The following is a 24,175-nucleotide window of genomic DNA, read 5'->3' as shown; positions in this document are numbered from 1 at the left end:
CCAGAATTTGAATGTCATATAATTTTCATGTGTTGACATATGATTTTTTTTTTTTTTCCTGAGAGGGAGTCTTGCTCTGTTGCCCAGGCTGGAGTGCAGTGGCGCGATCTTGGCTCACTGCAACCTCCACCTCCTGGGTTTAAGCAATTCTCCTGCCTCAGACTCCGGAGTAGCTGGGATTACAGGCATGTATCCATGTCCGGCTAATTTTTTTTTTGTATTTTTAGTAGAGACGGGGTTTCACCATGTTGGCTGGGCTGGTCTTGAACTCCTGACCTCATGATCCAGCCATCTCGGCCTCCCAAAGTCTGAGATTACAAGTGTGAGCCACTGTGCTTGGCTGACATATGATTCTTTTGAGTATGTTTCAACCATTGAAAAATATAAAATCACTCTTTTTTAATATATATTTTTCTTTTTTTAGGAAATTAAAGGAAATAAGAATGGCTCCTACATAGAGTAGGCTAAAATCACGCTTAGCTGACTGTGAAGTCATATACCACATACCATTGCTTCATTGATCTTGTCTTGCTTTCCCACTTCCCTCACCCCATTGCCCCGAGCTGGCATCTGCTGAGCAGAGTGTCAACACTTCAGTTCATTCCTCAGGCTCTTCTTTCGTGACAGAAGTCTTTATATTTCTGTTTTCAGGATCCACTTTTGGTCTGTTCTATTGACTTCTATTTTTTTTTCATTTTTCCATGATGCGGTCTTGTATCTTTGTCATTATTATTTTTGCCTGACTTCCAGATATTGTATATGCAATATTGTAGCAATAAATCGAGGAGCAATATCTTCCTCTAGAGAGGATGTTCTAGGCAATCCTAGGTCACTGCAGTCCTGCTGGAAATTGACAGAATGCGGAACTGGGCTGGTTTTCTGTGAAGGCTGGTCTACTTCTAACTCTCCTATATTTCTGGTGTGTGGCCCTTTGAGGTTCCAGCTCAGAGCATGGGGTCTTCCAGGCCTCTTTCTCTTGTATGAGGGCCCTGGGAGTCTCTCAGAAGCTCCGTTTTGCTTCTCAGTCTCATCCCTGCTTGCTTAGGTTCTCTGGGCCTCTTTCTTCCTCTCGTGGGTCTTAGGCTATAGGAAGACGTCACTCCCTTGCTGCTTCTCAGATGTCTTCAAATCGACGTACTTAATGTTCCTGTCTGACCTTTCTAATTGTTCCAGGAATCTGTTCTTAACATTTTTTCATATGTTGTCCTGTGTTCAGTAGGTGTTTAGTATTTTTCTGTAGATTTCAGAAAAAAAGCCATATACCTCTACTCATCTGCAAATATTTGAAGATATTACTTTTCTGTCAAATTGTAAGGACATGAAAAAGAAACATTTTCTAACCTATACATTAATCAGATATTCATTTGTTATATTATTCAGTTTTGGATTTTACTGCCTGACTCTATTGTTCTGAAGGCACTTTAATAAATGCCTTAACGGGCCGGGTGCGGTGGCTTACGCCTGTAATCCCAGCACTTTGGGAGGCCAAGGCGGACAGATCACGAGATCAAGAGATCAAGACCATCCTGGCTAACACGGTGAAACCCCATCTCTACTAAAAATACACAAAAAATTAGCCAGGTCTGGTGGCGGGTGCCTGTAGTCCCAGCTACTTGGGAGGCTGAGGCAGGAGAATGGCATGAACCCAGGAGGTGGAGCTTGCAGTGAGCCAAGATGGCACCACTGCACTCCAGCCTGGGCGACAGAGCGAGACTCCGTCTCAAAAAAAAAAAAAAAAAAAATGCCTTAACGGTTTGCTTGCCTAGTCCTGATTGGTATTAAAGTATTGGTGGCCTACATATGGGAGCATGAAGGCTTGCCCTGGCTGCCGTGCTGCAGGTGTGGGTGCATGTTATGGTGTTGGTAGGAAGCGAATAAGCCTTGGAGTTGGGCCTCTTCCCAAATCCCACCTCTCACAGCCTCAGTGTTGTGTGGCCTTTGGTCAAGTCATTGAACCTCTGAGCTTCAGTTTACTAACTTACAAAAAGTGAGCCTGTTACTGCCTCTTTTGCTGGGGTCTTTTGATGATGAAAGTGCCTTTACTTGGCATGTCATTTCAGAGGTGTGAGATAGGAATGTGAGATTGGAAAAAATTGGAAAAGAGTTCTCAGCCCAAATAACCTAATTAGAAGCATCTGGGATCTGAACCAAAAAAGTCAAAAGTTGAAAACCTACTGGGCACGTTTAGGTAAGTCAGCTACTAATAAAAAGCTAATTGGAGACAGTTGTAGAAATAAATACTCTCACTTTACAAATGGAAAGTCTCATTCTTTTTTTTCTTTTTCTTTCTTTCTTTCTTTCTTTTTTTTTTTTTTTTAATGAATAGGGTCTCTGTCACCCAGGTTGGAGTGCTGTGGTGTGATCAGAGTCAAACACCTGGGCGCAGGTGACCCTCCTGCTGTAGCCTCCCCAGTAGCTGGGATTATAGGCGTGTGCCATGTACTTGGCTAATTTTTATATTTCTGTAGAGACACGGTCTTACCATGTTGCCCAGGCTGCTCTTGAACTCTTGGACTCAAGCAGTTCTTCTGCCTTGGCCTCCCAAATCTCTGGGATTACGGCGTGAGCCACCACGCCCTGCTTGTAGTCCCTGTTCTTATCAGTGCCATGGCTGTCTTCCAGTTGTTCCCAGGCTGCTGCTTCCTCAGTCAGGATCCTGTACTGTGTGTCATCTGGAGAGCTCTTCTCCTGGGCTTCACTTTTGCTTGTTCACAGTCTAACTCTCTGGAGACTTCCTCCAGTGAGGCTTGCTTTATTGCCTTAGTAATGTTCCACCTTTAAGGTGCCCAAATTGTTTTTTGAATGGTGCTTACCATTTATTTCGGTCATCAGTTCCTAGGAGGCTTCCATAGTGCTTGTCCCTCCAGGAGTCCAGTCTCCACCTTCCAAAAAAGAATTCCTTGTCACTCAGAAGGACAAGGTCTGGCCTATCCTCTTCCTTCCCAGGTAATAATTGAAAGGTGGTGGTAATTATTCTTGTTTCCATGTAAACTGGGCTTCCTCCTTGGCTTAGTCTTTAAATGTTTCATCTTTTGGCTTTTTTTTTTTAAATGGTACCTCTGTAACACCAATGTTTCTCAATCTAGGCTGTACCGCAGAACACTGGTGTGTGGATCCCAGCCAGTCTGGGGCGATCTCAGAGTGCTTTCAGGGCTGGGCAGGGGTCTCCCCTCTCTGCTTGGGTGTTGGCATCTTCTCCAGGACATCACCTACAGTCCATTTGTTGACTACTCCCAGATTTGAGTCTCTAGCCCTGAACACTCTGCTAAGATCTGGATCTATATTTACTGAGGGTTGGTGGAGTGGAGAGGAGCTCCATGTTTATGTTCAGTAGTTAGTGCAAATCTTAGTGGTTAAAACAGAACTAATTCTCATTCCTCTTCTGTTCCCTCCCTTATTTTCTCTTTCACATTTGATTTAACTGATGTGATTTGAAATAGTTTCTTTTTAAGTCAGGGTCTCACTCTGTTGCCCAGGCTGGAATGCAGTGGCACCGTCACGGCTCACTGCAGCCTTAACCTCCCCAGGCTCAGGTGATCCTCCCACCTCAGTCCCCTGAGTAGTGAGACTACAGGTGCGTACCACCACACCTGGTTAATTTTTGTATTTTTTGTAGAGACTGGGTTTCACCATGTTGCTCCGGCTGGTCTCGAACTCTGGGGCTCAAGCAGTCTGCCCACCTTGGCCTCCCAAAGTGCTGGGATTACAGATGTGAGCCACCGTGCCCTGCCTGAAATAATCTTAAAGACTGTACCTCCCTGTCTTGACTTCGACTCTCATCCTTTCTTTTTTGGACCCTTGGTAATAGCCTTTTTTGTTTTGTTTTGTTTGAGATGCTGTCTCACTGTGTCACCCAGGCTGGAGTGCAGTGGTGGGATCTCTGCTCACCGCAATGTCCGCCTCCCAAGTTCAAGCAATTCCCTTGCCTCAGCCTCCCACGTAGCTGGGACTATAGGCACATGCCACCACACCCAGCTAATTTTTTGTATTTTTAGTAGAGATGGGGTTTTGTCGTGTTAGCTAGGATGGTCTTGATCTCCTGACCTCATGATCCGTCCGCTTCGGACTCCCAAAGTGCTGGGATTACAGGTGTCAGCCACCGCGCCCAGCCAGTAATAGCTTCTTAATTCATCTTCTCTGTTTCTGTTTTCTGAAACACTTTAAGACGCAGATCAAGTGTCATATTCCCTTGAGTGCCTAAAGATAGTCTAACTCCTGCAGCACGGCCCACATGGGGCTATGAGTTCTGGCCACTGTTAGCCTCTTATCATGTGCACTGTGGTAGGGTTTGGACTGAACCCCAGTGCACGTATTCACTGCCCTCCTCTGACTGAATGAGTAGAAGAGTCAAACCTTTCCATTCACTGGTTAAACTTCAGGGGCCCTGAATGCTTTTGGCTTCCTTTTTAATTTTATTTTTTATATTATTTTAATTTTTTAAATTTAAATTAAAAAAATTTATTGATAGGGTCTTGCTCTATTGCCCAGGCTGGAGTGCAGTGGAGTGATCTCAACTCATTGCAGCCTCTACCTCCTAATCTCAAGCAGTTCTCCCACCTCAGCCTTCCAAGTAGCTGGGAGTACACGTGCGCCACCACCCCTGGCTAATTTTTTGTATTTTTGGTAGAGATGGGGTTTTGCCATGTTGCCAGGGCTGGTCTTGTACTCCTGAGCTCAAACAGTTCACCTGCCTTGGCCTCCCAAGTGCTGGGATTACAGGTGTGAGCCACCATGCCCAGCCTTCTGGCTAATTTTACAATTTTTTTGTAGAGACAGGGTCTTGCTATGTTGCCTAGATTGGTTTTGAACTCCTGGGCACAAGTGATTCTCTTGCCTCAGTCTTCCAAGGTGCTGGGATTAGAGATGTGAGTCACTATACCTGGCCAGGGCTCACTTTTTAGGAAGGAGTTTACCTCTCCCCCACCAGCTGATATTTTTACCAAAAGTCATATGTTTTGGTTTCAAGTATGTTTATGGCAGTTATCCTGTTAGTGATGTGAACAGAAAAAATAAGAGTGCTGAGAGAAAGCTGTTCCTTCTACAAAAACTGAAGGATGCTGGCTTGCTTTCTGTCGCTACAGAACAAGTTACCAACCACAAATTTGGCAGCTTGTAACAACAAGCATTTACACTCTCACAGTTTCTGTGGGTCAGCAGTCTGGCCATAGCTTAGTTCTGTCCTCTACTTCAGGTGTCACAAGGCTGTAGTCAAGGTGTTGGCTAGGGCATGCTGTCACCTGGAGCTCAGGTCCTCGTTGGTAGAATTGGATCCATTGTGGTTGTGGGACTGAAACCCTGGGTCCTTGGAGGCTGCCCCTTCCCACAGGCAGTTCATTGGCTGCTTGCTTCTTCAAATTGGAGACCACCTCTTCAGGACGGTGCAGGGGGATGGAAAAAGGGAGAGGCAAATGGAAATCAAAGAAAAGCATAGTGGTTATATCAGACCAAATAGATTTCAAGACCAAAACTATAAAAGGAGACCAAAAAAGTCATTATGTAATGATAAAGGGGCCAATTCAGCAAGAGGCTGTAACTATTATAAGTATATGTGTATATGCACTCAACACTAGATCACCCAGATACATAAAACAAATATTACAGCTAAAGAGAGAGATAGGCCTTAATACATTAATAGACGGAGGCTTCAACACTCCACTTTCAGCATTGGACAGATCATCCAGACAAAATTAACAAAGAAACATCAAACTTAATCTGCACTGTAGACCAAATGGATTTAATAGATATTTCTAGAACATTTCATCTGATGGCTGCAGAATGTACATTGTTCTCTTTAGCACATGGATCATCCTCAAGGTTAGACCATATGTTAGGCCACAAAATAAGTCATTAAAAATTCAAACCTTGATACTAAAAGCAGACAAAGACACATCAAAGAAAGAATACTACAGGCCAGTGTCTCTGATGAATATTGATGTAAATATCCTCAACAAAATACTAGCAAACCAAATTCAGCAATACATTAGAAAGATCATTCATTGTGACCAAGTGGGGTTTATCCCTGGGGTACAAGGATGGTTCAGCATATGCAAATTAATTGATGTGATACATCGTGTCAACAGAAGGATAAAAACCATGTGATTATTTCAATTGATGCTGAAAAGGCATTTGATAAAATTCAACATCCTTTCATGATAAAATCTCTTAAAACTGGTTATGGAAGAAACATATCTCAACATAATAAAAGCCATATATGACAGACGCACAGCTAGTATCATACTGAATGGTGAAAAACTGAAAGCCTTTCCTCTAAGATCTGGAACATGACAAGGATGCTCAGTGTGGCCACCGTTATTCAACATAGTACTGGAAGTTCTTGCTAGAGCAGTCAGACAAGAGAAAGAAATAAAAGGCCTTCACATTGGAAAGGAAGAAGTCAAATTATCCTTGTTTGCAGATGATATGATCTTATATTTGGAAAAACCTAAAGACTCCAGAAGAAAATGATTAGATCTGATAAATTCAGTACAGTTGCAGTATACAAAATCAACATAAAAAATCAGTAGCATTTCTATGTGCCAACAGTAAACAATATGAAAAAGAAATTAGAAAAGTAATCCCATTTACGGTAGCCACACATGAAATTAAATGCCTAGGAAGTAACCAAAGAAGATCGTTACAAAGATCTCTGTAATGAAAACTCTAAAACGCTGATGAAAGACATTAAAGAGGACACAAAAAATGGAAAAATATTTCATCTTCATGGATTGGAAGAATCAATATTGTTAAAATGTCCATACTACCCAAAGCAATCTACCAATTCAGTGCAATCCCTAGTGAAATACCAATGACATTCTTCACAGAAACAGAAAAAAAAAAATCCTAAAATTCATGTTGAACCACAAAAGACCCATAATAGCCGAAGCTCTCATAATTAAAAAGAAACAAACTGGAGGAATCAGATTACCTGAATTCAAATTATACTACAGAGCTATAGTAACCAAAACAGCATAGTACTAGCATAAAAACAAACACATAGACCAACGGAACAGAATAGAAAATCCAGAAACAAATCCGCACATCTACGGTGAACTCATTTTTAGCAAAGGTACCAAGAACATACACTGGGGAAAAGACAGACTAATGGTGCTGGGAAAACCTGATATTCATATGCAGAAGAATGAAGGTAGATTCCTGTCTTTTGCCATATATAAGTTAAAAAAATTATGTTAAGTATCTTCTCTGATCACAATGGACTATAACTAAAAATCGATAGCAAGGAATTTTGGAAACTCCACCAACACGTGGGAATTAAACAATATGCTCCTGAATGACCAACAGGTCAGTGAAGAAATTAAGAATGAAATTAAACAATTTCTTGAAACAAATGGCAATGGCAATACAGCATACGAAACCTGTAGGATATAGTGAAAGCAGTACTAAGAGGAAAATGAAAAAAGTAGAAAAACTTCAAATAAATAACCTAATGATACATCTTAAAGAACTAGAAAAGAAGGAGCTAACCAAACCCATAATTAGAAGGACAGAAATAATAAAGATCAGAGCAGAAATAAAATGGAGTTGAAATGAAGAAAATAATACAAAAGATCAGTGAAATGAAAAGTTGGTTTTTCTAAAAGACAAATGAAATTGACAAGCCTTCAGGCAGGCTAAGAGAAAAAGAAGACCCAAATAAATCAGAGGTGAAAAAGTAGGTATTACAACTGATATTGCAGAAATTCAAAGGGTCATTAGAGGCTGTGAACAGCTATATGTCAATAACTTGGAAAACCTGGAAGAAATGCATAAGTTTGCAGGCTGGGCGCGGTGGCTCATGCCTGTAATCACAGCACTTTGGGAGGCTGCGGCGGGTGGATCACTTGAGGTCAGGAGTTCGAGACCAGTCTGGCCAACATGGTGAAACTCCATCTCTACTAAAAATCCAAAAATTAACCAGGCATGGTGTTGCATGCCTGTAATTCCAGCCACTTGGAAGGCTGAGGCACGAGAATCACTTGAGCCTGGGAGATGGAGTTTGCAGTGAGCTGAGATCATGTTACTGCACTCCAGCCTGGGTGACAGAGTGAGACTGTGTCTAAAAAAAAAAAAAGAAAAAAAGAAATGGATAATTTCACAGGCACATCCAGCCTTCCAAGTTTGAACCATGAAGAAATCCAGAACCTGAACGTACCAGTAACAGGTAGTGAGATTGAAACTGTAATAATAAAGTCTTCCAGCAAAGAAAAGCCCGGGACCCAATAACTTCACTGCTGAATTTTACCAAACATTGAAAGAAGAACTATTACCAATCCTAGTGAAACTATTCTGAAAAATAGAGGAGGAGGGAATACTTCCAAACGTATTCTAAAAGGCCAGTATTACCCTGATATCAAAACCAGACAAAAACATAATCAAAAAAAAGAAAACAGGCCAGTATCCCAGATGAACATTCAGGCAGAAATACCCAAGAAAATACCTGCAAACCGAATTCAACAACACATTAAAAGATCATTCATCATGACCAAAGTGGGGTTTATCCCAGGGATGCCAGGATGTTTCACCATATCCAAATCAATCAGTTTGATACATCATATCAGTAGAATGAAGGATAAAAAACCATATGATCATTTAAATTCATGCTGAAAAGGCATTTGATAAAATTCAACATCCTTTCATGATAAAAACTCGAAAAAAACTGGTTATAGAAGGAACACACCTCAACGCAATAAAAGTCATATACAACTGACGCACAGCTAGTATCATACTGAAAGGTGAAAAACTGAAAGCCTTTCCTCTAAGATCCATAACAAGACAAGGATGCCCACTGTCACCACTATTATTCAGTATAATACTGGAAGCCCTTGCTAGAGGAGTCAGATAAGAGACAGAAAGGCCGGGTGCAGTGGCTCACACCTGTAATCCCAGCCCTTTGGGAGGCTGAGGTGAGTGAATCACTTGAGGTCAGGAGTTTGAGACCAGACTGGCCAACATGGTGATATGCTATCTCTACTAAAAATATAAAAATTAGCTAGGCGTGGTGGCGGGTGTCTGTTGTCCCAGCTACTTGGGAGGCTGAGGCAGGGAAATCACTTGAACCCCGGAGGTGGAGATTGCAGTGAGCTGAGATTGTGCCGCTATATTCCAGACTGGGCTACAGAGCAAGACTCCATCTCAGAAAAAAAAAAAAAAAAAGAAGAAATAAAGGGCATCCAAATTGGAAATGAAGAAGCCAAGTTATTCTTGTTTGCAGATGATTGTTATAATTGGAAAAACCTAAAAACTCCACTAAAAAATGATTAGAACTGATAAATTCAGTAAAATTGCAGGATACTAAATTAACATACTAAAATCAGTAGCATTTCTCTCTCTCTCTCTTTTTTTTTTTTTTTGAGATGGAGTCTCACTCTGTGGCCCAGGCTGGAAAGCAATGGCGCAGTCTCGGCGCAGTCTTGGCTCACTGCAACCTCTGCCTCTTGGGTTCAAGCGATCCTCCTGCCTTAGCCACCTGAGTAGCTGGGATTACAGGCGCCTGCCATCAGGCCTGGCTAATTTTTGTATTTTTAGTAGAGACGGTTTCACCACATTGGCCAGGCTGCTCTTGAACTCCTGACCTCAGGTGATCTGCCTGCCTTGGCCTCACAAAGTGCTGGGATTACAGGTATGAGCCACTGTGCCTGGCCAAATCAGTAGCATTTCTATATGTCAACAGTGAACAATATGAAAAATAAATCAAGAAAAATCATTCCATTTATAATAGCTACAAATAAAGTAAAATACGTAGGAATAATCCTAACCCAAGAAGTGAAAAGATCTCTACCACGAAAACTGTAAAACATTGATGCAGAAAATTGAAGGAGACACACAAAAAAGGAAAAGATACTCCGTGTTCATGGATTGGAAGAATCAATATTGTTAAAATGTCTGTACTACCCAAAGCAATCTACACGTTCAATGTAATCCCTTTCGAAATACCAATGACATTCTTCACAGAAATAGAAAAAAAAATCCTGAAATTTACATGGAATCACAAAAGAGACAGAATAGCCAAAGCCATCCTGAGCAAAAAACAAAACTGGAGAAATTGCATTACCTGACTTAAAGTTATACTACAATCACTTCCTAGTCTTTTTTGGCTTAGATCAAGTGCAAAGTTTACTAGAAAGGTATACCAAAACAGCATGGTACTGGTATAAAAACAGACACGTAGACCAATGGAACAGAATAGAGAACCCAGAGACAGATCCTTACATCTACAGTGAACTCACCTTTGACAGAGGTGCCCGGAGGATATATGAGGGAAAGGATAGCCTCATTGATAAAGGGTGCTGGGAAAATGGGACACCCATATGCAGAAAAATGAAACTGGACCGCTATCTCTCACCATATACAGAAATCACATCAACATGGAGTAAAGACTTAAACCTAAGACTTCAGACTATGAAAGTGCTAAAAGAAAACATTGGGGAGGCTCTCCAGGACATTGCACTGGGTAATGATTTCTTGAGCAATACTTCGTAAACACAGGCAACCAGAGCTAAAATGGACAAGTGGGATCACATCGAGTTAAAAAGCTGCACAGCAAAGGAAACAATCAACAAAATGAAGAGACAACCCACAGAATGGGAGAAAATGTTTGCAAACTATCCATCTGACAAGGGATTAATAACCAGAATATATAATTAGCTCAAGCAACTCTGTAGGAAAAAAATCTAATAATCCAATGAAAATGGGCGAAATATTTGAACAGACATTTCTCAAAAGAAGATATACAAATGACAAACAGGCAATATGAACAGGTGCTGAACATGGTTGATCGTTAGAGAAATGCAAATCAAAACTACAACGAGATATTGTCTCTCCCTAATTAAAATGACTTATATCCAAAAGACAAGAACAAATGCTGGCAAGAATATAGAGAAAAGGGAACCCTTGTGCACTGTTGGTGGGAATGTAAATTAGCACAGCCATTATGGAGATTAGCTTGGAGGTTCCTCAAAAAACTAAAAATAGGACTATCATATGATTCAGCAATCCCACTGCTGGTAGGTATATACCCAGAGGAAAGAATATCAGTATGTTGAAGAAATATGTACACTCTCATGTTTACTGCAGCGCTATTCTCAATAGCCAACATTTGGAAGCAACCTAAGTGTTCCCAGCAGATGAATGGATGAAGAAAATGTGGCATATATACTCAATGGAGTACTATTTAGCCATAAAAAAGAATGGGATACTGTCGTTTGCAACAACATGGATAAAACTGGAGGTCATTATGCTAAGTCAGGAACAGAATGTCATGAGCCAGACCCAGAAAAACAAACTTTGCATGTTCTCACTTATTTGTAGGAGCTAAGCAAATGAAAGTAATTGAACTCATGGAGATAGAGTAGAATGATGGTTATCAGAGACTGGGAAGGATAAAGTGGGGGTGAAGTGCAGATGGTTAATGGGTATAAAAATGGAGTTAGATAGGGCTGGGCACAGTGGTTTACACCTGTGATCCCAGCTCTTTGGGAGGCCGAGGCAGGTGGATCATGAGGTCAGGAGACCCAGACCATCCTGGCCAACATGGTGGACCCCATCTCTAGCTGGGTGTGGTGGTGTGAGCCTGTAGTCCCAGCTACTCGGGAGGCTGAGGCAGGAGAATCCCTTGAACCCGGAAGGCAAAGGTTGCAGTGAGCCAAGATCGTGCCACTGCACTCCAGCCTAGTGCCAGAATGAGATCCGTCTCAAAAAAAAAAAAAAAAAAGTTAGATAGAATATATAAAATCTAGTACTTGACAGCATTACACGGTGACTACAGTCAATTTATTGTCCATTTAAAAATAACAGTATAATTGGATTATTTGTAATGCAACGGAAAATGCTTTAGGTATTGAGTACTCCATTTACTGTGATGTGATTATTACGCATAGTATGCCTGTGTGAAAATAGCTCATGTAACCCATTTGTATATATACATACAACTAGTGTGTATCCACAGAAGTTAAAAAAAAAAAAAGATGGGCAAACATCTGTGCCTCTTTTGATTAAAAATGGCTTTTTTTTTTTTTTTTGCCAGACAAGGGAGCTTCTGTCACATACGCAGTTTTCAGAATGGATGCCTTCCCCCAGTGTCTGAAATGCTCCCTTTTCCTGTTGTGGGAAGCCTTTTCTGACTCACAGATGTTAGCAAGCAAAGGCGTTTTTGATTTTGATGCTCACAGATATTATAATTATTATAAATTTAGCCAGGAGTCCCTATCAGTCTTTGAGCAGCTGCTTTTTTTTTTTTTTTTTGAGATAAAGTCTTGCTCTGTCACCCAGGCTAGAGTGCAGTGGCATAGGCTCGGCTCACTGCAACCTCCACCTCCTGGGTTCAGGCTCTTCTCCTGCCTCAGCCTCCTGAGTAGCTGGGATTATGGGCACCTGCCACCATGCCCAACTACTTTTTGTATTTTTAGAAGAGGCAGGGTTTCACCATGTTGGCTAGGTTGGTCTCAAACTCCTGACCTCAAGTGATCTGCCCACCTCAGCCTCCCAAAGTGCTAGGATTATAGGCATGAGCAACCGCACCTGGACATTAACAGCTTTTTCTTTGAGGAAACAAGATATTCCAGGCTCATCTTTGTCTGCCCTAGCCCTTGAATCTATTTATTTTCCCAAGAGCCCTAGCATCTTTTATTGGGAAATGGTTCTGAGAAACCAAAATCTGGGTGCGTGCTGTCCGATTGCCTTTGATTCTAGTCCTTTCAAAAAACAGAGTAAGCAAATATATTCAAAAATAAAGTTCATAGCTTTCCAATTTAACTTGTTTTTCAAAATTTCTATGATTTTTTTCCTCTTTTCCACTGGAAACCTTAATTTTTTTTTTTTTTTTGAGATGGAGTCTCACTCTGTTTACCCAGGCTGGAGTGCAGTGACATAATCTCGGCTCACTGAAACCTCTGCCTCCTGGGTTCATGCTAGTCTTCTGCTTCCGCCTCCTGAGTGACTGGGATTACAGGCATGCACCAGCACACCTGGCTAATTTTTTATACTTTTAGTAGAGATGGGGTTTCACCATGTTGGCCTGGCTGGTCATGAACTCCTGACCTCAAGTAATTTACCTGCCTTGGCCTCCCAAATGCTGGGATTACGGGTGTGAGCCACCATGTCCAGCCTAAAGTCTTAATTTCTAATAACATTTAATACTTTATCATAAACATGTTTTGTTGTATTTACATTGCTTTATTGTGCAACATGAAGTAGTTCTAAAATTGTGACAATATTATCAATACCAATAAATAAAAGATTTTATTTTTCATTATAGTATATTCTATTAATGATATATAGTTCAAAAGTCCCTTGACCTACTTTTCTTTGTATATGCATGGGTTAATTTGCTTGTTGCCAGTTGTAGGTTTTGCTTTTTTATGATTTAATTTTAATTTTTGAGGATGAAAGTCATGTATGTTTCGGAAGTAAAGACTTATAAAGTATACTCACAATGTTGTTGCTTTTTCTGGTCCTGCTGCCTTTGTCCATGTCCCCTCCCCATTTCCCCAAAGGTAGTCATTGGCACTTGCTTTTGGTTTATCTTTTCAGAGCACATGCACGTGTGTGTGTTTGTGTGTCTGTCTTTTTTTTCTTTTTTCTTTTTTTTTTTTGAGACTGAGTCTCGCTCTTGTCACTCAGGCTGAGTGCAGTGGCGCGATCTCAGCTCACTGCAACCTATGCCTCCTGGGTTCAAGCGATTCTCTTGCCTCAACTTCCTGAGTAGCTGGGATTACAGGCACCCGCCACCACGCCTAGCTAATTTTTTTATATTTTTAGTTGGGACGGGGTTTCACCATGTTGGCCAGGCTGGTCTCAAATTCCTGATCCCAGGTGATGTGCCCTGCTCAGCCTCCCAAAGTGCTGGGACTACAAGCATGAGCCACCTCGCCCGACCATGTGTCTTTTTTCTTGTATGTTACATAAGAGGTAGCATAGTATTTACACTGTTATGCACCTTTTCATTTATATTTCTTGAATGACTTCCATGAAATGTAAAATGATTAAGTCACTAATTCAGTAAATCATTGATTTTATTACCGAATGATTGAATACATAAGGGGGATTGAGATTTTTTTTCCATATCATTCTTTAAAAATTGCAATGTGAGTGTGAGCACTCTGTAAGCTTATCTCGTTTATCATTGCCAGCTTGTATTCTCAAGAAATGGGCTGTGTGGTCTGTGGAATGAAATGGTTAAAGATGGAGAAATTGTATACACTGGAACTGAATCAACCCAGAATGGAGAGCTCCCTCCTAGAAAAGGTAAGGGACTTTAACTAGTGTTTTTTATTTTGTAAAGACCATTATAAAATGCATTTTATAGAAATTTTGTAATGTGCTATAGGAACAAGAGCTTTGAGCTTAACTCTTTGAAGTTTTGCTTTTTACTTTGGAGATTGTTGTCTAAAATGGTAGTTAATACAAGCTGCCTGGATTTTATTGTTTTATGTGATTTGAAGGCATTTTTATTGCAAAACCATCTTGCTGCATTTGTGGTGTTCTTTGGGGGTGTATTAAACACTTTTTGGAAGCCTTTGGCCTGCAAGGAAATGCCATTGAACAATGTTATTTAGCATTGTAATTTTGAATGCTCAATAATACTATCATTAGGTTGTTCCTAACAGTGGCTGTGTTTCAGAGTCCCCATTGAGGTTTAAAAGAAATGGGTGCTTGTATACACCCTAAACTTGTTGAATCTGAAAAGATCCTTGGTTGAGAACCGTTGTTGAAGTTTGTTGGTCCCCCTACTTGAGAGTCATCAATGTGGATAAAGCTACCAGTTTAGAAAGTATTTATTCTAAGTTGAAATAGCTCAGTTGGGAGAGCGTTAGACTGAAGAAAGTATTTCTTCTTCTTTTTTTTTTTTTTTGAGATGGAGTCTTGCTCTGTCACCCAGGCTGGAGTGCAGTGGCACGATTTCGGCTCACTTCAAGTTCCGCCTCCCAGGTTCACGCCATTCTCCTGCCTCAGCCTCCTGAGTAGCTGGAACTACAGGCGCCCGCCACCACGCCTGGCTAATTTTTTGTGTATTTTAGTAGAGATGGGGTTTCACTGTATTAGCCAGGATGGTCTCGATCTCCTGACCTCGTGATCCACCCGCCTCAGCCTCCCAAAGTACTGGGATTACAGGCATGATCCACCGCACCCGGCAAGTATTTCTTCTTTTGTGGAATGAATTGGAATGGTGTCCACTTGAAAATACATGGGGACCAGGTGCGGTGGATCATGCCTGTAATTCTAGCACTTTGGGAAGGCTGAGGTGGGCAGATCATTTGAGGTTGGGAGTTTGAGACAAGCCTGGCCAACATGGTGAAACCCCATCTCTATTACAAAATACAAAAATTAGCCAGGCATAGTGGTGGGCGCCTGTAATCCCAGCTACTTGGGAGGGCAAGGCAGGAGAATTGCTTGAAGCCAGGAGGTGGAGGTTGCAGTGAGCAGAGATTGTGCAACTGCACTCCAGGCTGGGCGACAGAGTGACACTCCATCTCAAAAAAAAAAAAAACAAAAAACACAAAACAAACCATGGGAAAAAGTATTAGTCTCTCTTTTCAGTTTCAGTGTCAAGCAGAGTTACCCATGTTTTTTTTTAATTTATTTTTTATATTTGTTTGAAAACATTCATACACACACACACAATAACTGACGTGTACAATGAGTGGCTGCAGACCCACCTCCATGTTCTGCCACTGTATTTGGCTCCACATCCTGCTGTCTGTCCATCTGCTGTTTGTCTCACCTAGCTCCTCAGACACTCATGTATGTAATTGATTCTAGTTTAACTTTGTTTTTGACTTTCAGGTAAAATTTATGTATAATGAAACGCATCTATTTTGAGTTTACCATTTCACAAGTTTTGACAAATGTAACCTGTGTAACCCACATCTTTATCATGACTCTTGCTCAGAAAGTTCTCTGGTGTCCTGCCCCTTCTTCCCAGAGGCAATAGCTGGCCTGATGTTTCTCCAGCATTGACAAATTGTGCCTGTTCTAGAACTCCATAAATGGAATCATGTAGTCAGGTTCTTCTGTGTCTGGCTTCTTTCACTCTGCATAGTGCTTTTGATTTTCATCTTTTTTTTTTTTAAACAACATATTGGGTTTATATTTAATATAGCACTTCTCATCAGGAGGTGTTACTCAGTTAATATAAAGTTTTTTTTTTAACATTAAATCTCTTTTCTATGTCAATGTCTATAGTGTTTTTTTTTCCCTTTAACATTAAGTCTTTTCTCCATTTCAGTATTAGATACACTGAATACATTTTTCTAAATGATTTTTTTTCTTCCCAGAGATAAATGTTTCCCTTTTTAGCTGACTATTGGATATCTAAATACAATATTAACTTGGGAGATGACAGAAGTCTAATAAAATACAGAGAACAGACTCAGTGATTTAGGAGGCAGTGATTACAACTGAACAGTGGTGATTTCCTAGGATTCTGGGCAAAATCCATTTGTGTACCAATTTGTTCCCATTTCATGGAGTCAACTCAGAAAGTAAAACTCTCCTACTTACTAATTCTTGGAAATTTTCAGACACCAAAGCTTACATTTAGTTTCAGTAGCACAAAGGTTCTCGGAGTGAGGTTTCATTCATTAGGCCCTTCAAAGTCACATCTGTTCAGTTTTTTCTTTTGTGCATATACCCGCAAGCAAGTACAAATGCCTGTAATACTGAGAACCACACCTTTTAACGAGAGAGCAGTTGCATCACTGGCTTCCACTGCCTTGACAACAGGCAGCACCAAAAGCAGTGACATGAGGACTAAGGACAATTGTGTTGAAACTGAGGTCATGGTGTTGGGATCTTGAGGGCTGAATGTTCCAAATAAATGGTATATATATAGAGAATTCTCTCTGACTTGAAATTTTCCCTTTCTGGACCTGTGGATGCTGAGGCTAAGAGTGTCCACATGACAGTGTCTTCCAAGACAGGAATCAGCAACCTTTTTTTTTTTTTTATTGTATCAGTAATTCATTCTGTATATTTTTAAAAGTTTTAACCTCTTCTTCCTAGCCCTCCAGTATTTGTTTATAAATTAAAACATTTCCCAAAGTGTTTTCTGTGAAACAATAGTTCTAAAAGGTGCTCTAAGAAAAAAAGCTAAGTACATGGCAAAATCCAAAGTATATGTTTTATTCATTATATTTGATGAATTTTTTTGTTTTTTCCTCTTCAGAGGGAGTCTTGCTCTGTCGCTCAGGCTGGAGTGCAGTGGCATGATTTTGGCTCACTGCAACCACTGCCTCCTGGGTTCAAGCAGTTCTCTGCCTCAGCCTCCTGAGTAGCTAGGATTATAGGCACCCTCCACCATGCCCAGCTAATTGTTGTATTTTTAATAAAGATGGAGTTTCACCATCTTGGTCAGGTTGGTCTTGAACTCCTGACCTCATGATCTGCCCACCTTGGCCTCCCAAAGCGCTGGGATTACAGGCATGAGCCACCATGGCTGGCTCACATTTCATGAATTTTTTTGTCCTTTGTTCTTTTAAAAATCATGGTTAGAAAGCAGAGCGTAATTGTTCTTTATGTAGATCCCAACTGATTCGGGGTGTTAGGGAGATATTTTGACATTCAATAAATGTTTTTGTTTTCCATTATTAAGACTATGAATATTTTATCTTATTTTCTGAGACAGGGTCTCAGAATTTGTCAAATGTGTAAAATTTATAGCCAGATGTAGGGTAGGGGTGGCCTACTTTCTCTAAAGGGCCAGATAGTAAATATTTTAAGGTCTCAATGGACCCTATGGTCTCTGTCATAGCCATGGGACCTTGCAGCTGTAGTGCCAAAGTAGCCACAGACAATACTGCGTCAGCGGGCAGGGGACGTTCATTCTGTAAAGTTTATTTATGGACACAAAAGATGAAGTCCTCAGAATGTTTGCAAGTCACAAAACACTGTTTTCCTTTTGATTGTTTTTCAATTATTAAAAAATATAAAATACAGTGGCCGGGCGTGGTGGCTCACACCTGTAATCCCAGCACTTTTAGAGGCCGAGGCAGGCGGATCACCTGAGGTCAGGAGTTCAAGACCAGCCTGGCCAACATGGTGAAACCCCATCTCTACTAAAAACAAAAAATTAGCCGGGCATGGTGATGCATGCCTGTAATCCCAGCTCCTCGGAGGCTGAGGCACGAGAATCACTTGAACCTGGGAGAATCGCTTGAACCTGGGAGGCAGAGGTTGTGGTGAGCCAAGACTCTGTCTCAAAACAACAACAAAAGTAAAATACTTTCTCTGCATTCAGACCATACACAAAGAGGCTGTGGGCTGGGTTTGGCCAGTGGGCTGTGGTTAGTGACCACACACACACAACACACACACACACACACACACATAGGGCAGAGTGTGGCATTTAGAGCCAGCACCTGTGTTCTCACCTGAGCTGTGTTCCTGGCTGGGTTCTACTCTGTATTCTGTGACATGAGGTGTCTACCTTGGTAAACTGGAGGCTGTTTTAGCTTGCATTCCCACTGGCAATCTGTCACGTTTCTGTTGCTCTGTGTCTTTGTTAGCACTTGATGTTACCAGTGTTTTTCAATTGAGCCATTCTAACAAGTCTAGTGGGATCTCATTGCGGTTTTAATTGCACTTCCGTAATGGCTAACGATGCTGAATATCATGTTCTTCTTTGCCACTCTTGTATCCTCTGTGAAGTTCCTGTTCAGATCTTTTGCACAGAAAAAGCTGTATCATGGAACCAGTGAAATTACCAAGGAGAGGTTGATTAAAGTTCTGTTTATAACCCTAGAAGATGCCTGCCCTAGGGATATGGGATGGCTGAACATAGGACACCGACACTGCACAGATGAAATAGCAGTTTATTAGTCACACATGCTCACAGCCCTGGGGGTGGGGGAGACCGCATGCCACATGGGGGCTGCACTTGGGAACAGAGTGAACCACCAGGGGCTGTGGGAGACATATTTTGTAGTAACAGGAGGGTGATGTGATTGGCTTGTTTGAATATCTCTGGGCCGGCAGGGATGAGCAGGCTGGGGTCGGGTCTCCAATGATAAGGAGGTTGTTTGGCTTTGGGATCTTATACCTGAGAGCAGAGCTCCAGGGAGACCTTGTGGTTAGGCTATTGAGGCCTTCTTGATTTTACCGATCTCAAGGCAGCACATAATATTTGGTCTTAATTTCAGGCCACAAAAGACATTCTTCTATATCTACTTTCTGTGGCACTTTTCAAAAGGTTTTGTCCTTAGTGTTTAGCAGCTGATTATGATGTGCCTCGTCATGGCTTCCTTTAGGATTTATCTTGTGTGGGCTTTGCACAGATTCTTCAATCTGCCTAGGTTTATGTCATTTGCCGAACCTAGGAAGTTTTCAGCCATTAGTTCTTTGGATATTTTTTTCAGCATTCACCTTTTCTCTGCTGTTATTAACCTGTGGGGTCTGTGCTAATTCTAGGTAGTTAGTTTCAGAATTGAATTGCACTGTGGGACACACAGCTGGGTGTCGCAGAGAACTGGAGAATTGCTTGGTGCAAAATTCCATACATTTGGTGTCAGAAATGTTGTAAACAGAGGAACTGTTTCCTTAGAGATTTTTAGATACTCATTATTTGTAACCTGGATGGGATATCATGTCTTTCACCGACTGAGATACATTTTTCTAATTATGTTGTTTAGATGTTTAGTCACAGCCTTCTGTGATGGAAGGTGTTTAGACTTCAAGGTTAAGGTTATTTCTCTCTTCTCTTCGCTTACTATGTAAGGAGTTTTATGACAGTTGTTTTTGACTGAAACTTTACATTCAGTGGCCTAAAGTCATTTTTCTCAGCTTTTCCTTTTTGTCCCAGTGCTCTTGAATTATGCTATCAGTGACAGTGCCCCTGCATAGCAGTGCTTCCCAGTTGGCAGTGGAGTAGGGCCTTGTAAAGAGTTAAAAGATTTTTGAATTGTACTCCTTTTCTACACCCTCCATTTTCCCATGGGTACGCAAGCACTGGGACTCACTGGATAAAAGCAATTGGTGTGAAATTGAAGTAGGTAAATATCAAAAACTAAGTTTCTCAGTTGTGAAATCTACTAGGAAGTTAATGAAATATCATTTTGGAAGACACACTTTAAATAATTTGATATATTGATTTCTTTTTTTTTTTTTTTTTTCCAGATGGAGTCTTGCTCTTTTGCCCAGGCTGGAGTGCAGTGGTGCCATCTCAGCTCACTGCAAGCTCTGCCTCCCAGGTTCACGCCATGGTCCTGCCTCAGCCTCCCGAGTAGCTGGAACTATAGGCGTCCACCATCATACCTGGCCATTTTTTTGTATTTTTAGTAGAGACAGGGTTTCATCGTGTTAACCAACATGGTCTCCATCTTCTGACCTCGTGATCCACCCGCCTCGGCCTCTTAGAGTGCTGGGATCACAGGCGTAAGCCACCACTCCTGGCTGATATATTGGTTTGTTTATGAAAATTATACTGGATCTGTTAGAGGTATGATTGATGTATTTTATTTTTAAGTTGTCAAACGTTCAGTTAATGATGTGTGTTGTAACTTTTCGGGGAGGGACATTTGCAGAGACTAATGGTATGGCATTCTGAAAAGCGATTACAGATTAAAAAAATTTTAATTCTGCAGATGATAGTGTCGAATCAAGTGGAACAAAGAAAGAAGATCTGGATGACAAAGAGAAAAAAGATGAAACTCCTGCACCTGTATATAGGGCCAAGTCAATTCTGGAGAGCTGGGTATGGAGTAAGCAACCAGGTAATCTTTGATCAGAGATAGAAATTAGTGTAGACATTTTGCCTCCAGATCCTCAGGTGGTTTTAGAAATTGGTTCTCTAATTCTGTAGGAGGAGGTTGATACTGGTATAGTCTTACACATCATTGAAACTGGAAAAGATAGCTATTCTTCTGCTTATGTTTTGGATAATGAGATAAATTATTTCATGCTTCACACACTTGGAGTATGTCATCTACTGTAATATAGTATCTGAATGAACACTTTAAATAAAATACATTTCTGTAAGTTAATTGTATACTTTAAAAATCTCTGAAAAATTTGAGTAGCAAGTCTCAGAAACTTGATTCTAAATATTAAAAATATATCCTTCCTTGGGAGGGAGTGTGTAGTAAACATGTTAAGTGTGATTGTAAGCATACTGTCTTTCTGGAGGTCGCTTTGTTCCTGCATCCACTGCTTTCATTTCAGGGATGTTCATGGAACACCAGGCACGAAAGGGCCAGAAGCATCCCCCTGCAGGACCAGCACTTGGCCCTGGCCATCCTGCTGGAGCTGGCTGTGCAGAGAGGCACGTTGAGGTGAGGGCTGCCGCAGACTGGAAATGCTTTGGGGAAGCACCTCTGTGTCCAAATACCTGTTGCGTTGTGTGCATTTCACTAAATCGTGTGTGACTGCAGCAGATGTGGTGCTCTGTAACCAGAGAACCATGTCCCAGAGCTCGCTCTCTCTTTACCTTTTCTTCTCTTCCTCTTTTATGCTCAGTTTTCTAGCCTGGGAACTGTTCTTTTTTTTTCTTTCAGTTTTTCTCATTTAATTATTTTTATTCCATGAATTTAAGATCCTAGAAGTTCCATGTAAACGTGCTCTTTGAGCTTCTTGACTGGTCTTTCCTATCAGCAGAAGGCAATGTCTTATGCTAAAGTCTCGGTGTCAATTCAGTGATTTAATTACCACAGCTTTACTTTCATTTCCTTTAATATCCCAAGTATTGCTTCACTTCTATCTAGCTGTTTGCTTTTATTTTTGATCAACCATGAAGAAAAGAAGTTAATCTGTTTTTACAAGGAATAAATATGTTTTCTCCTTTAGCCAAATGTTGTCTGCCATCCTGTTGTTGCTTCAGCTGTGGGACAGCGGGGCACAGGAGACTGACAATGAGTGTTCTGCCCAGGGCACCAGTGCCCCACTTTTGCCCTTGCTGCAAAGGTTCCAGAGCATCATTTGCAGGAAGGATATGCCTCACTCCAATGGCGACATGTACGTGAGTGTCATGATGGAACTTTGTGTGTAGGTGGCACTTGAGTCTACTTATTTTTCACGCAAGACCAGCGTGTGTGTCCGCGGCAGTGTTTTTCTCTGGCATGTGTGTGTTTGGTGGTAACAGCAGTGAGTCAGATTAGACAGGTATAGGAGGTCACTTGTTTGTGGAGAAGACTCGGATCAGTGAGCACCGACTTCCTTGTCAGCACAGAACCAAGCTTGAAACACGCACTTTTAAATCAATACCAGAAAAGAATGACGAAAAGAGCGGCCTGCTTTGTTGGTCCTTCCTATGTACTGGGCTCTGTGCAGGGCATGTCACCTGAGCTATCACTCTGTTTAGTACCAGCTCCCCCCTTAACAGGTGTGGACGCCGAGCTGGGGGAGGAGCAGGCGTGTGGGGCCCTGGGCGTAAACCTCCAGGACTGCTGGTCTTTACAGGTCAAGTACAAGTTGGATTTTGCATCTTTTTGGGAAAGTCTTAGGCATTTCAATATCATGCTTTGGTTTAATTTTTCTATTATTTGGCAGTCTTTAAGCTAATGATAATAGGACTCTTCTGCCTTTAGAAGAATTAGAACTATGATTTAATTTGCAAATGAAAGTCGGCGTTCTCCAGAGTGGGCAATGTTTAGATTAAAATAAAGGTTTTGGTTTTAGATTTCGAGGCCAGCTTGAGATGCTGTGCTGGGTTCCCACAGAGGTGCTTCTGCCTTTCTCCAGGGCTCCTAGGCCTGTAGGGTGGTTTGCTCATGTTAGTAATCTGTGTGGATTCAACTTACCTGTGGTATCATAAATGTATACACGCACAGTCAATGTTGTGTACATGTATACCGCAAATTTAGACATTTACACAGTTTATATGCTGCACAAATACGTAGCTGTATAGTATAACTGTATCATCAGCATTGTCATTTGATGGGTCAAATGAGTCAATACCAACATATAAAGAGTGGGTAAAGGCTAACTGTGTTACTTTAATTTTCCCCACCATTTCTGAATGTTTGTTTACTTTTCCTTTCTAGCTTTTGTCTGGCCCTCTGAGCCCCAGTGAGAGTTTCCTGAGGTACCTCACCCTTCCACAAGACAATGAGCTTGCCATTGATCTGCAACAAATGGCGGTTGTTGTCACGGCCCTTTTAGACCGTCTGGCTACACCCTGTAGATGCCTTTGCCGTATAGCTCTCCAACATCTCATAAGGTGTGTGTGCAAGAACCCTGTTCTCCATGTGTTTTGTAGCTAGTACCACTTGTAGGTTCTCATCCTGGGCCTGTGTGGAGACTTGCTTTTTCTGGTATTGGTAGGGGGAGCTGGCCTGTGCTTTTTAAACATGTTTGCAGTTGAAGGTGTTATCCGTGTTGAGAGTGAATGATGAGCAAGCTGAGGCACACAGGCCTGGGGACCCAACCTGGGGGCCCAGGTTCCAGGTTCAGGTGGCACAGTCCCAAAGAGCTCCCCTTTATCCACAGTCCCAGGCCCTCCCACCTTCTGCAGGGGGTTCCACAGCCTTCTTTATACTCTGAACGTGGGCTGTGTTAGTATGTAATGCTGGTTATAGTAGTGACAGTATAATTATATATTATATCTGTTATGTAATAGTAATGGTAATAGTAGTGATTTGCACGTGTGGAGCACCTGTAGGGTGCAGGCCTGCTGAGGACCTCATGCAGGCTGTTGTATCTCATTATGTCAATGAGAAAACTGCTTTTGCTAATGGTAGTGAACTTTGTCAGTGTAGAACAGTAATCCTAGTTTTGAATGCAGATTTTGCTAACATTTTATTTCTAGTATGAAGAGCATTTATTTTGTTTTACAGTCATTTAAAAAAAAAAGGAATACAGTCACGTGGTTCAAAAATCAAACCTAGGCAGAGACACACTGTCGCTTCCCCGCCCACGCCTTCCACCCATTTCCCACCTGCTGTCTCTGACTTTTCAGTCTCCTCTGTAACCTCCTTGTTCTCTGGAATGAGTACGCTAGTGGTAGCATGTTGCATTACTTCTGTTGCTTGTTTTTTTTTTACTAACCATATATACTGGAGTATTTTATCAGAGTGTCGCTCTTTGTGTTTATAAAGCAGCTTAGTCTTCAGTGTGTGGATGTGTCTTTTATGTATCTTTCTTTAGTGAGTCTCTTATTGGTGGACACTTGGGCTTATTGCCACAGTGTTGCTATACAAATAGTGCTGAGGGTCGGGTGTGGTGGCTCACGCCTGTAATCCCAGCACTTTGGGAG

At 41.4% G+C, this 24,175-nt stretch overlaps 1 pseudogene; it reads left to right on the top strand.

The window, feature by feature from the left end:
* The first annotated feature begins 14,157 nt into the window (after positions 1 to 14,157).
* On the top strand, positions 14,158 to 23,108 carry LOC134760244 (E3 ubiquitin-protein ligase HERC2-like; annotated as a pseudogene).
* Positions 23,109 to 24,175: the final 1,067 nt, after the last annotated feature.

This window comes from Pongo abelii, chromosome 16, assembly GCF_028885655.2.
Source record: "Pongo abelii isolate AG06213 chromosome 16, NHGRI_mPonAbe1-v2.0_pri, whole genome shotgun sequence".
NCBI classification, from domain to species: Eukaryota; Metazoa; Chordata; class Mammalia; order Primates; family Hominidae; genus Pongo; species Pongo abelii.
The sequence above is the reverse complement of the archived record's forward strand: the minus strand, read 5'-3'. Positions and strand labels throughout refer to the sequence as shown.